Here is a 15,712-nt window from a genome sequence, read left to right as displayed (position 1 = left end):
GGTCAACTAAGAGATATAATGAGAGGGATAAGAGGGAACCAGAAAAAAGGACCAAAAAAGAATAATAAAGAAGAAAAAATAAAAATAATAAGTAAAAATCTGTTGTATTAAGTGGAGCGAAGACTAAATACAATGGAGACCTTGGGTTGGGAGGACCCAAAATGCCACAAAAATAAACAAACAAGAAAAAAAATAAAAACAAAAGCAAAAAAGAGAAATAAAGCCAAAAAAAAGCCTTGAGTCCCAAATTAACTAATTTGTTCATGATTGAGGATTATATGGGAGGAAAGTAAAATGAGAAAAGAAAAAACGAATAGAAAGGAAAAAATAAGAAAAAGAGAAAAAGGAAGGAAGAAATAAAATAGGAAGAGAAAAAAACAAAATAAAGCAAGACAAAAAAAAAACAAAAGAGGAGAGAGTGAGAGTTAAGTGTTTTGGAGTATAACCTTAAAGGAGGGTGAGGATGAAGAAGAAAAATAAAATGCAACACTCATGGGTAGTGTAGTTCAAGAAAGGGGAAGCATAAGATGGGCAGAGAATAGAAGGACCGAGGTGGAGGAAATAAAGGCAAAAAGATAGAAGAAACAAACAACAACAACAAAAAAAAAATTAGTGGATCAAGTTGTAAAGTCTGTGGGTTTTTCTTGATTTTGAGAGGTTAACTTCTTCCTTTCTCTTTTCTCTCCCTCTTCCTAGTCGGTGACTCTGTACCCCAGGCTCTGCCCCTGTGTCACTCTTAGGTAGGGATTTGCAGTTGATGGGATTCTATGGCAATATCATATAATTGGCTTTAGTCTTGCTGGAAGTAAAGGCTTGTTGGCGTTTGCAGGGTCCAACGATGAGAGAGTTTGCTTTCCTGGATTCTCTCTCCTAGTCCCCCCTTTCTGAATTAGCAGCCTGGTGATCCAGCTATAAGGCTGCAACTGCTTCTGCCTGGGGAGTAAGAAGCTCAAAGAGCTGGGAAATCCCCACTCTATCCCCACTCAGTGCAAGGCTTTGGGAAAGGCTCTGACAGTCAGGGCCTCCAGTGTAATCAGGCGGGAGTGGGAGTCAATTGTTGTCAAGGTGACTGTTCAGCGCCTATCATTTAGTTGGACCTCTCAACCCAGGCTTTCCACACTTTGTAGCCTGTTTTTGCAGGGAAGAAGAGGCACTAGTCTCTGCTTACGACTAGTGTAGTATAGACCTTATTATCTGCCAAGTCCTTCTTGTTAGCGTTTATCCCTGAATATGGAGGCTCTATCAATCAGAAGTTGCCCCCGCCCCTTTAGCGAGAGGCACTAAAAAATATCACGCCTCTTGTCTTGGATCGCTGAACTGAGAGAGATCTTATCAATTAGAACCGAGGGTGCGCAGATTTTATGGGTTAAGCTAATTTCAGTGATTGGGTCGCAGCTGTGCTTCCGAAGGTATTTTAGGCTGCCTGCGTGCGCCCCTCCCCCAACGCTTGATTGTTAGCTTGAATGGCTGGGTGAGGTGCCCCGCCCACCGAGAGAATCTCCCAAGCCTCTCCCACTCGCCCCGCCGCTGGCGGCTGGACCGCACCAGGCGCAGGATAATGGAGCCCCCTGGGTGTGCGGGCCAGCAGGGCGCCCTGGGTGCGTGGAATGCCCAAGGCACACGTGAATGGGGCGCTCAGGGCACCGTTGGCCGGCGACCCCCACTCGCAGTGTGCGGGCCCGCTGGGAACGTCAGCGGTGCTCAACCGGACCGGGGGCGCGCGCCGCTGCTCGTGGCAGCTCGCGGCGGCTTGCAGCGGCGGCTCGCGGCGGCCACTCGCAGTGGCGGTTCGCGGCGGCCGCTCGCGGCGGCGGCTCGCGGTGGCTCACGGTGGCGGCTCGCGTTGGCCGCTCGCGGCGGCTCGCAGTTCCCAAGTATATGGTCTGACTCACCACAGGCATACTTCCTTGCGGTTTGAAAGAACGTCCCTGTGGTAGATTCCTCCACACCCTCGTCTCTCAGATTCAAGTGATAACAGTCCTTTCGCTATCAGTTTGTGTGGAACTCCGGAATGCTCCGAGGATAAATTTTTCTGTTTCTAGTTGATAAATTTGTTGTGATTTAGGGGAGAGCTGTCGGACGCGCTGCTCACGGCGCCATTTCCGTGACGTCACTCCTGATGTCATTTTTTCTGGTTGACTTTTAAAATAGGCTTTTTAACTTCTAGTGACATATAATTCACTAGAGAAAGAATGAAACTATGGTTCTAATCAAATAGAGCATGGAGACAAACACTGATATACTTTTTGTGGCAGGAAAATAAAAAAACACTTGAAGACAGTACCTTGTGCTTTGTTACCCTTTGTATTTTCCTTTCTTCCCCCCCCCCCACCAATTCAAAGAATTGGTCTATTTTTCATTTCCTCAGGGGAAGAGTTTGGAAAGTTAGAAAATACATATAGCCTAAGAAATAGGGTTTGTAGACCTCACTTCTTTACTATTCTAGAAACACAGGAAGAAGGAATCAGCAAAACATCACAAAGGAAATTGCTCTCAGGGTACATATAACATCATGGAGGATACTTTTGCAAGCTGAAGCAGGTGTCCAAAGTGAACCTTATAAGAGTTTGAGAAGCAACAGAAACTGGACATGACAGGTCACATGGAAGGAGAACAGAAGCACCAAACATCCTCCTTCAGTGGCCAGATGTTGAGTAAATTCTTCAAAACCACAATGTAATCCCAGGATAGAACTCAAGAAAGAGCCATGTTAGTATATCTCACAAATCCAAGATAAAAGTCTCAAAATAGAAATAAAGTAATAAAATGTAAAGTTGTATGTCTTACACATCTGAAATTATAAATTGAAAGTCTTTTCTGCTATATTTGCCATGTCATAAAAATAAAGGTGCATCATGAACATTATGAAAAGCAGCAAGTTACCTGAAATGCTTGAAGAGAAAAGAAATTCAGGAAAATATTAAGACTCTGAGTATAAAAAATTTGAAAATCTGGTCATATTCTAAAGAGGAAAATAGTCTATATTTTAAAGTATAGGGATAAATTTATACCCTATTACTTTTTAAAATTAAATTTATTACAGTGACAGTAGTTAACATAATCATACAGGTTTCAGGTTCCCAATTTCACAAATCTCTGTACACTTTTTAATAGATACTTCATGTAGTGTTTCTGATATTTTTCCTTTAAAAAGGCTGCTATTTAGAATCATACACTTAAAACCTATATAATTTTATTAACTTATGTCACCCCAATGAATTTAATAAAAATTGAAAATAAAAAAGCTACTATTTAAAGTGATGGTGTTCTTGGGAACAATAATCTTAAAAAAACAACTTTGGACTAAACTAAGAATAATCTATAGCCAAACATCACCAAAGAAGTCACATTGAGACAGGTAGAAAGGGCTGAGATGCAGATATGGCTCCCAGGAGCAAGAGGTGGCCTGGAGGGTCTCTTGTGGCAGGGAGGGTTGCCCGGAGCATTGTGGGTCCTCAGCCTAGGGCAGGAGCCCCAGCCTGGAGCCCCAGAGACAAGAGGAGGCATATGGATAGTATTTAGCTAAAAAAGGAGCCGGATTACTGTTTGCGAGAGGGAGACAGAACTCTCAGACCGAGGCTCCCTCTTAAAGGGACCACACAGAAAACCTTGTTCACAGCCACTTACCTGGGGCTCCAGGATCAAAGACCACAGAGAAGACTGGAGTAGTGAGAGGAGAGTGTAGTCTTGGGGTCACAGGGAGAGACTGTGGGGGACAGCCACCCTAACCCCTGTACTAGGTCACACCCCAAACCTAAAGTAACCATTTTTCCAAGGAGAACTAAGCCAGTGAAGGGAAGCAACTATCCCGCCCACCAGAGGCTCTCCTGCTCCAGTCAGTGAAAAAAGATGCTTAGAAGCAGGGACCACATCGGGGACACGGTTTTGAGTGCTGAGGCCTGGGCTACACTGCCCCCCACACTGTTGAGTATCCATCAAAGGGCAGGAGGGCCCAGCAGTGGCTGTGGCTCTTGGTCCATGTGGTGGCAGGGAAGTGGAGCCCAGCAAGGCAGCCTCTGTGATGGGGGGGCAGACTCTGACAGACTATGCAGCAGTGTCAAAGGGTGGAACCTGGAAAGACCACCCTCAGTCCCACTGGGGGCAGAGCCCAGAGAGACAAAGAGTCTCCCACACCCACAGCGAAGATTGAGCTGTGGCCTGCAAGCCCACGTGCCTCGCTGAGCCAGTGCCTGAGTGCCTGATGAGGCAGCAGCAGTGGGGGTCGGGGGAAAGACCACACCTTGGTAATAGAGAGGCCACACAAAATGGCCAAAAGTAGATAAAAGTCAGCCTAGAGTGCAGCTGATATTTACAAGGGCATCAGGACCCAGCAAAGTCATCCAGAAATTCTGCATCACCTGTAGCTCCAAGAAGGTTGCTTAGGGTCAGTCATAAGCAGTGACCCCAATGGTCTGCACCAGGATACAGCCAGGGAGTTCCAAGGCTGGTACACCCAGTGGCCAGTAATGGAGAATATCAGCTCAGGACCTTACAACCCTAGTTAGAATGGTATCATAAGGAAAATCTCCTCACACCTGACCCAGCTAAGGCATAGAAAATGCTGACACAAATAGCAAAAAGAGCAGTAGCATTAGACAAGTAGCCCACAGTGGTTTACAAACAAAAGCTGAGGCCAACCCAAAAAGATCTAGAAACAACATAACTGAAAGTTGGAGGCAAACAACACCAACCCTATACTCAGCTAGCTACACAAACAACACATCCAAAGAAGCAGTCTATACAGAGACAAAATGAAGAGACAGAGAAATGCAATTCAAATGAATCAACAAGAGAAATCCCCAGAAAAAAAACTGAATGAGATGGAAATAACCAAGAAACTGGATGCAGAATTTAGAATAATGAATGTTAGGATGCTCAAAGATCTTAGAGCAACAATAGATGGACATAATGAGCACCTAAACAAAGAGATAACAAGCATCAAAAAGGACATTGAAATCATAAAATGAATCAGACAGAAATGACAAACACAATATCATAAATAAAGACTACACTAGAAGGAATTAAAAGCAGGCTGGATGAAGGAGAGGATCAAATCAGTGATTTAGAGGACAAGATAAGTGAAAGCACAGAAGCAGAACAGCAAAAAGAAGAGAGGGTCAAAAAGTTCAAGGAGGCCCTGGCCAGTTGGCTCAGTGGTAGAGCATCGGCCTGGCGTGCAGAGGTCCCGGGTTCGACTCCCGGCCAGGGCACACAGAAGCGCCCATCTGCTTCTCCACCCCTCCCCCTTTCCTTCCTCTCTGTCTCTCTCTTCCCCTCCTGCAGCCGAAGCTCCATTGGAGCAAAGATGGCCCGGGCGCTGGGGATGGCTCCTTGGCCACTGACCCAGGCACTAGAGTGGCTCTGGTTGCAACAGAGCAATGCCCTGGGGGGCAGAGCATCGCCCCCTGGTGGGCAGAGCGTCGCCCCCTGGTGGGCGTGCCGGGTGGATCCCGGTTGGGTGCATGCAGGAGTCTGTCTGACTGTCTTTCCCCGTTTCCAGCTTAAGAAAAATACAAAAAAAAAAAGTTCAAGGAAACTTTAAGAGAGTTCTGTGACAACATGAAGAGAAAAAATATTCACATAATAAGGGTTCCTTGAAGGCGAAGGGAAAGAACAAGGGATAGAGAACCAGACTAAAGTAATCATAGCTAAAAATTTCCCTAAATTGATGAAGGAAAAAGTCACTCAACTTCAAGAAGCACAGAGAATCTCATTAAAAAGGAAACCAAAGAGACCTACACCAACACACATCATAATTAAAATACCAAAGTTAAAAGATAATGAAAGAATATTAAAAGCAGTCAATCACCTATAAATGAGCCTCCATAAGGATGACATTTGACTTTTCAACAGAAACGCTTGAGGACAGAAGGAAATGGCAAGAAATATTCAAAGTAATGCAAAACAAGAGCCTACAACCAACACTTCTTTATCCAGCAATGCTATTGGTTAAAATTGAAGGAGAAATAAAAAGCTTCCCAGACAAAAACAAAAACAAAAACTCAAGGAATTAATTACAACCAAACCAATGCTACAAGAAATGTTAAGGGGCCTGTTGTAAACAGAACAAAGGAAAAAAAACTAGTAAAAGAGGAATGTAGATTTAAAGAATAAAAAGGCAATAACCAGCTACATATCAATAATAACCTTAAATGTAAATGGATTAAATGCTTCAATCAAAAGACATAGGGTAGCTGTGTAGATAAGAAAACAGGATTCATATGTATGCTGCCTACAAGAGACTCACCTCCAAACAAAATTTACACACAGACTGAAAGAAAAGAGTGAAAAAAATATTTCATGCAAATAGAAATGAAAAAAAAATCTGGGGTAGCAATAATTTTATCTGACAAAATAGACTTTAAAACAAAGGCTATTGTAAAGAATAAAAAAGGTCACTACATAATGGTAAAGGGAGTAATCCAACAGGAATAGATTACTATTATAAATATCTATGCACCTAATATAGGAGCACCTAAATATATAAAGCCAATTTTGATGGACATGAAGTGCGAGATCAACAGTAATCCCATAATAGTAAGAGATTTCAATACCCCACTAACATCACTGGATAGATCCTCAAAAAGGAAAATTAACAGCCTTACCAAGTGGTGGGGCAGTGTATAGAGTGTCAGACTAGGATGCAGAGCACCCAGGTTTGAGACTACAAGGTCGCCAACTTGAGCACGGGCTCAACTGGTTTGAGCAAAGCTCATCAGCTAGGACCCAAGGTCGCTGGCTTGAGCAAAGGTTACTCAATCTGCTGTAGCCCCATGGTCAAGGCACCTATGAGAAAGCAATCAATGAATAGCTAAGTGCCACAACAAAAAACTGATGATTGATGCTTCTCATCTCTGTGCATTTCTGTCTATGTCCCTATCTATCCCTCTCTCTGACTCTTGCTCTGTCTCTGGAAAGAAGAAAGAAAAAAAGAAGAAAGAAAGAAAGAAAGAAAGAAAGAAAGAAAGAAAGAAAGAAAGAAAGAAAGAAAGAGAGAAAATTAACAAAGAAACAGTAGCCTTAAAGAACACACTAGATCAACTGAATTTAATGTGTATCTTCAGAACCTTTCACCCCAAAGCAGCAGAATATACATTCTTTTCAAGTGCTCATGGTACATTCTCTTGATAGACCACATGTTAGGACACAAAATGAGTATCAATAACTTAAGAAGATTGAAATCATCAAGCATCTTCTCTGATTAAAATGGCATGAAACTAGAAATCAACTACAATAGAAAAACTGAAAAACATTCAAACATTTGGAAACTAAATAGCATGTTATTAAATACTGAATCAATTAACAATGATATCAAGGAAGAAATAAAAAAAATTCCTTCAAACAGATGAAAATGAACATACAACAACTCAAAATTTATGAAACATAGCAAAAGCAGTCCTGAGCAGGAATTTCATAGCATTACAGGCATACCTTAAGAAGCAAGAAAAAGCTCAAATAAACAACTTAACCCTGCATCTAAAATTTTTTTTAAATAATTTTATTTTTAAAAGAACTAGAAAAAGAACAGCAAGTAAAGTCCACAGTAAGTAGAAAGAAAAAATAATAAATATCAAAGTGGAAATAAATGACATAGAGGCTAAAAAAACAATACAGAGAGGATCAATGAAACCAAGAGCTGGTTCCTTGAAAAGGTAAACAAGATTAATGAACCTTTAACCAGACTCACCAAGAAAAAAAGAGAGAAAACTCAAATCAATAAAATTGAAATGAGAGTGAAGTAATTACTGACACTGCAGAAATACAAAGAATTTTAAGAAAATATTATGAAGAACTTTATGCCCCAAAATTAGACAACCTAGGTGAAATGGACAAATTTCTTGAAACACACAATCTTTCAAAAACCAATCTGGAAGAATCATAAAACCTAAACAGACCAATTACAACAAATGAGATGGAAACAGTTATAAAAAAACTCCCAACAAACAAGAGCCCTGGGCCAGATGGCTTCACAGGCAAATTCTACCAAATATTCAAAGAAGAACTAACTTTTAAGCTAATAAAAAATTCAAGAGGAGGGAATACTTCCAAGCTCATTTTATGAGGCAAGCATAATTTTCATTCCAAAACCAGGCAAAGACACTACAAAGAAAGACAATTATAGGCCAATATCCCTGATGAACTTAGATGCTAAAATTCTCAAGAAAATATTTGTATACCGGATCCAGCAATACATGAAAAAAATACATCTTGATCAAGTGAGATTTATTCTGAGGAGGCAAAACTGGTACAATATTCATGAATCTATCAATATGACTCATCATATAAACAAAAGGAAGGAGAAAAATCACATAATAATATCAATAGATGCACAAAAAGCATGTGATAAAATCCAGCACCCACTCATGATCAAAACTCTCAGCAAAGTGGGAATACAGGGAACATACCTCAACATGAAAAAGGCCATCTCTGACAAACCCACAGCCAACAACATACTTAATGGGCAAAAATTAAAAGCAATCCCCTTAAGATCAGGAACAAGGCAGTGGTGCCCCCTTTCACCAGTCTTATTCAACATGGTTCTGGAAATCTTAGCCACAGCAATTAAACAAAAAGAAGAAATAAAAGGCATCCAAATTGGAAAAGAACAAGTAAAACTGTCATTACTTGCTGATGATATGATACTGTACATAGAAAACTCTAAAGTCTCAGTCAAAAAACTACTGAACCTAATAAATGAATTCAGTAAGGTGGCAGGATATAAAATTCATATTCAGAAATCAGAAGCATTTTATACACCAACAATGAACTCTGTAAAAGAAAAACTAAGAAAACAATCCCATTTACTATTGCAAGAACAAAAAAAAAAATAATAATAAAATAACTAAGAGTAAATTTAATCAAGGAAGTTAAAGACTTGTATTCAGAAAATTATTAAACATTTATAAAAGAAATCAAGGAAAATACAAACAAGTGGAAGCATATACTGTGTTTAAGGATAAGAAGAATAAACATCATTAAAATTTCTATATTACCCAAAGCAATTTAAAAATTCAATGCAATTCCTATTAAAATACCAAAAACATACTTTAAAGATATAGAACAAATATTCCAAAAATTTATATGGAACCAAAAAAGAACACGAATAACCTCAGCAATCTTAAAAAAGAAGAATAAAGTGGGTGGTATCACACTTCCTGATATCAAGTTATACTACAAGACCATTGTACTCAAAACAGCTTGGTACTGGCATAAGAACAGGCGTATAGAACAGAGAACCCAGAAATAAGTCCACATCTTTATGGACATTTGATATTTGACAAAGGAGGTAAGAGCATACAATGGAGTAAAGACAGCCTCTTTAACAAATTGTGTTGGGAAAATTGAACAGCTACCAGCAAAAAAATGAAACTAGACCACCAACTTATATTATTAACAAAAATAAACTCAAAATGGATAAAAGACTTAAGTGTAAGTCATAAAATCATAATCATCTTAGAGGAAAACAGGCAGTAAGCTCACCTACCTCTCGCAGCAATATATTTGCTGATTTATCTCCACAGGCAAGTGAAATAAAAGACGGGATGAACAAATGGGATGACATCCAACTGAAAAGTTTTTGCACAGCTAAAGGCAATATGAACAAAATAAAAAGACAAACCACACAACAGGAGAACATATTTGCCAATACATCTGATAAGGGGTTAAAAACCAAAATTTATAAAGAACTTATAAAACTCAACACCAGAAAGATAAACAATTTAATCAAAAAATGGGCACAAGAAATGAATAGACACTTCTCCATAGAGGACATACAGATGGCCAAAAGGCAGATGAAAAAATGTTGAACATCACTAATCATTAGAGAAATGAAAATGAAAACCACAATGAGATATCACTTCACACCAGGCAGAATGGTGCTCAACAAAACAACACAGAATAAGTGCTGGTGAGGGTGTGGAGAAAAGGGAACACTCCTGCACTGCTGGTGGGAATGCAGACTGGTGCAGCCACTGTGGAAAACAGTATGGAGATTCCTCAAAAAATTAAAAATCGAACTGCCTTTTGACCCAGCTATCCAACTTTTAGGAATATATTCTAAGAGTACCAAATCACTGATTCAAAGGAAGAAATGCACCCGCATGTTTATTGCAGCATTGTTTACAATAGCCAAGATATGGAAACATCCCAAGTGTTCGTCAGTGGACGAATGGATTAAAAAGCTGTGGTACATATAAACAATAGAATACTACGCAGTCATGATAAAGGAAATCTTACCTTTTGCAACAACATGGATGGACCTGGACACTATTATGCTAAGTCAAATAAGCCAGGAAGAGAAAGAAAAATATCATATGACCTCAATCATTTGAGGAATCCAATAAACAATGTGAACTAAGGAACAGAATAGAAGCAGAGGTGGGATCAAAGGGACCAGAGATAAAGTGGACAGAAGGAAAGGGAATGAGAGTATGTGTTGTGAGAAGGGAAAGAGATTGGTAAAATTATATATACATAACACAGCTTTATAGATTGCAGAATAGCAAATCCTGGAGGGAAGGTGGGAGGGTGTTGGGTGAGGGTGGCAAGGCGGATGTTGAAGGAACCATGGGGGTGGGAGAGATGTATCTGGTGGTACACTTACATAATTTATCTATGTAAACATAATAAATTAAAATCAATAAAAAAGTAGAAAAGGAAAAATAAATAAATAAAGTGATGGTGTTCTTAAAATCCATGGAATTCTGGAAGTGAGAAAGAATGCTTTTCCACTATTTTCAGGTTTTATATCTGTCAAAATTCTACTCATCAGCAACCAAAATGCCAACAGCAGATATGTTACATAAACCATGCTACCTCTATATAATAATGTAATGCATTACTTACAAATGGACTCATAGAAGTATATTAAAGCCTGACCTGTGGTGGTGCAGTGGGTAAAAGCATCAACCTGGAACACTGAGGTCGCCGGTTCAAAACCCCGGGCTTTCTTGGTCAAGGCACATATGGGAGTTGATGCTTTCTACTCCTCCCTCCCTCCCTTCTCTCTCTCTCTCTCTCTCTCTCTCTCTCTCTCTCCTCTCTCTAAAATGAATAAATATAAAAATAAATAAATAAAAATAATTTAAAAAGAAGTATATTAAATGATATAAGAAAATATTAAAGTTAACTAAGTTAAAAAAATAAAATCTCTGAACGTGTGTGTGTGTGTGTGTGCGTGCGCATATATGATATGTATGGGTCTGCCTCCAAGGTGTTTCCAAACCCTCTAACCTCAAAAGTTGTCCTTTAATCTAATAGCCAAATAAATAGAATTCCTGAGATTTTATCTTAAACACTTCATATGAAATGTCTAACTAAGTGATCAACTGATTTTTTTTTAAGATTAAGGGGTTGCCTTTGATGCTGGAAATTCAGGACTAAACCAGAATCTGTCCCAGAGCTCTGTACTTGGATCTGTATCTTGTTCAGTGTTTCTGTACTTTTTATCAATGCATGAGATAAATATATGCTTATAAAAGTTGCATATGACAGAAGTTATAATTAATACTCTCAAATTTTAAATATCTCACAGGATGAAACTAAAGCCAAACCCAAGACGCAATGAGTGCTGTCAGTATCATGACTGAATAAGGCATCCCTCATTAATGTTGTCCTTCTCAACAACTATTTGGCATCCACCTACGAACAAAAGTGCCTTTGTTTGACCTGTGGGAGCCAGCATCCTACACCAAGGCAGAAGTCTTACCCACCCACGTATCCAATAATAGGTATACAAACCTTAGTCCTAGCTGTGGACCCTTCAGTGGCCCATGAACTCTCGGCCACATTCCAGGATTCCCTGGAAAACAATCTTAGGCAAGTACCTGCAGACCAGAGAGCCTTTGTGGAAATCCAGGTTACTAGCAGAGAAATTCCAGCACCCCACTGGAGCAAAATAATAATAATATAATAATAATAATAATAGTAATAATAATAATAGAAATCTGGACACATTGAAGAAGGTAAGTAGAGAAGTTCGACTTGACTCACATCATCCCTCTCCCAAAGTGGCACAGCTTAGGGCCAAGAGAGTTCTCGACTTATGATTTTTCCCACAGAGGAAAGTATGTGAGTGAGCATCTGGAGTCCCTACCTGTACCAAGAGACTCAGCCAAAAATGCTCTTTTCTCTCTTGTGCAATTCAGAGTACTGAATCACTGCAGAACTGGGGGATTGGAAGAAGCAGGGAAAGCAGCACATAGAGCTTTTAAAAGACACTAAAGTGATGTAGATCCTACTAACTGCATTACAGAATGCACCAAGAAGCCTTTCCATGAGCCACTGGAGTTGCCTCACCTGCAAATCTCTCCCAAAGACACCCCAACACTCCTTCGGCTTCACCACACATAATATGGCTGGCTCCCTGTGTACCCTCCCAATGATGGCAGCAATAGCAAGATTTGGCATGTGAGCAGAAAGTTGGTCAAAATATGTGGGCGAGAGAGACCACAGAACTTAAGTTTTAGTGAAGTCTTGGAAAAACGGAGTGAACGCTAGGTTGTCAGCACTTGGCTTGGTATGTTTCAATATTCGAGAGAAGATATACAAGCTTAAAATCTCTGCCACAAGAGGGAACAAGAAGCATGGAGCAAGTGTAACCATAGGAGGTCTGAGAAAGTTTCAGAATCTCTTGCAGGAATAATGGAAGGTATTTCCCACCTGAAGGCAGTTAGTAAAGACTGAAGGAGGAATTGCTAATTTAAATGTAATGACAATAACACAAACTTCAAAGAAAAAAATCAAGAATGTGTGACACCACTAAAGTATCATGATAATAATTCAGTTACCATCCAAAGACATGAGGATCTGCAATTTACCCAATAAATAATTCAAAATACCTCTTTTAGGGAATCTCAATGAGCTACAAGACAACACAGAATGACAATTTAGAGAAAGCAGAAAACAATACATGAACAAAACAAAAATTTTAACAGAGACAGAAATCTTAAAAAAGAATCAAGCAGAAAGTCTCAGAGCATAGAATACTCTCTGCAAGAGAGAGCAGAAAATGGCAAAATGGATCAAACAGAAGAAATAGTCTGAATTAGAATACAAGAACATCCCCCTGCACAAAAATTAATTCAAAATGGATCAAACACTTAAATGTAAGATCTGAAACAATAAATTACATAGAAGAAAACATAGGTACTAAACTCATGGACCTTGGCCATAGAGAACAATTTATGAATTTGACCCCAAAGGCAAGGAAAGTTAAGGCAAAACTGAATGAATGGGACTATGTCAAACTAAAAAGCTTCTGCACATCAAAAGAAACTGATAACAAAACAAATAGCCAACTAAATGGGAGATGATATTTGCAAACAACTGTTCTGACAAATGGTTAATATACAAAACATAAAAAGAACTCAAAAAGCTCAGCAACAAACAAGCAAACAATCCAAATAAAAAATAGGGAGAGTACTTGAACAGATAATTCTACAAAGAGACATAAATGGCCAACTGATATATGAAAATATGCTTATCTTCACTAGCTATTCTAGAAATAAAAATCAAAACTACAATGAGATACCACTTCACACCTGTTAGATTAGCTATTATCAACAAGACAGGCAATGACAAATGTTGCAGAGGCTGTGGAGAAAAAGGAACCTTTATTCACTCCTGGTCGAAATGTAAACTGGCCATTATGGAAGAAAGTATGATGGTATATCAACAAATTAAGAACTACCATAATACCCAGACATCCTTCTACTGGGTATCTACACCAAAAAATTTGAAAACATTATTACATAAAGACACATGCACCCCCATGTTCATTGCAGCATTATTCACAATGGCCAAGACATAGAAACAACCAAAGTATCCCTCAATAGAGAACCAGATAAAGAAGTTATGGTACATATATATAATGGAGTACTACTCAAGCATAAGAAATGATGACGTGGTGACATTTCCAACAACATGGATTGACCTTGACAACATTATACTGAGTGAAATAAGTAAATCAGAAAAAGATAAGAACTATATGATTTCATACATAGGTGGGATATAAAACTGAGACTCGTGGACATAGATAAAAGTGAAGTGGTTACCAGGGGGAGAGGGATTTAGGAGTGGGGATGGGGAGAGGGGTCTAAAGAAGGACAAATATATGATGACAGAAAATGATTTGTCTTTGGGTGATGGGTATACAACGTAATCAACAGTTCGAATGCTATAGATGTGTTTACCTGAAACCTATGCACTCATTAATCAATGTCATCCTGTTAAATTTAATTTTCTAAATAAAATCGAAAAAAAAAAAAGGAGACAAGAACCCTGGAATTGCCCAGCTAGAGAAGAAAAGAGAGAGAGAGAAAAGAAAGATTAAATGGGATACCAACCAAAAAAATGAATTTGCAAATTATTGATGTGCAGAGGAAAAAAGAGACAGAATGCTTATTTAAAGAAATAATGACTCAAAACTTCCCAAATCTGGGTATAGATTTGAATATCCATGTTCACAAAGCTCAGAGACAACCAAAGAACCTCAAAAAGATCTTCTCCAAAACACAATATAGTAAAATTGTCAAAAAGAAAAGAAAAGAAATCTTAAAACCATCAAGAGAATGTAAGCTTGTAACTTAAAAAGAAAATCCCATAAGGCTATTAGTGGATTTCTCAGCTATGAAAATGTACAACATACTGATAAAAGTAAGTATACAGTCAAATACAGAAAACTTCAATATTGTAAAATGGTGATTTGTTATCCGCTTCAGTTTAGTATAAAGATTAAAGGACAAGTGTATGAAAACATAACTATAGCTATCATAATTGTTAATGAATACACAACATAAAACTGATGAACTGTTGACTTGAAAAGCATTAAAAGCGAGAACAGCCTGACCTGTGGTGGCGCAGTGGATAAAGCGTCGACCTGGAAATGCTGAGGTCGCCGGTTTGAAACCCTGGGCTTGCCTGGTCAAGGCACATATGGGAGTTGATGCTTCCTGCTCCTCCCCCCTTCTCTCTCTCTCTCTTTCTCTCTCCTCTCCCTCTCTCTCCTTTCTATAAATGAATAAATAAAATAAGATAAATTAAAAAATATTAAAAGCGAGAACAAAAGAGGAGTTTTTGGTGCAATTGAAGTTCAGTACAATCACCAAAAAATAGGCTGTTATATCTATGAGATGTTTTATATAGACCTCATGGTTAACACAAAGTGGAAAGCCTATACAGATTACAAATGATAAAAGAAAGGGAATCAAAGCATATCACAATGCAAAATCATCAGTTCAGAAAAGAAGTGCAAGAGAAGGAAGAAAGGAACAAAGGAACTATAGAACATCCAGAAAACAATTAATAAGATAGCATTGGTAAGTCCATACCTATTAATGATTACTAAAAATGTAGATGGATTTAATTCTTCAATCAAAAGACATAGAGTAGCTGGATGAAAAAAAAATGAAGCAAATATATGCTGCCTATAATAGGCTGACTTCAGCTTTAAAGACACACATAAGCTCAAAGTGAAGAGATAGAAAAAAAAATTCCATGCAAGTAAAAACCAAATACCAAGGGTAGCTGTACTTATATTGGACAAAACAGACTTTAAGCCAAAAAATGGTGACAGGAGACAAAAAAAAAAGGTCATTATGTAATGTTAAAGAGGTCAACACATTAAGAAGATATTATAAATATACATGTATCCATTATCATAACACATAACTATGTTAATAATAACAGATCTGAAGGGAATAATAAACAATAA

The sequence above is a fragment of the Saccopteryx bilineata genome, chromosome X, assembly GCF_036850765.1.
Source record: "Saccopteryx bilineata isolate mSacBil1 chromosome X, mSacBil1_pri_phased_curated, whole genome shotgun sequence".
NCBI lineage: Eukaryota > Metazoa > Chordata > Mammalia > Chiroptera > Emballonuridae > Saccopteryx > Saccopteryx bilineata.
The sequence above is the reverse complement of the archived record's forward strand: the minus strand, read 5'-3'. Positions refer to the sequence as shown.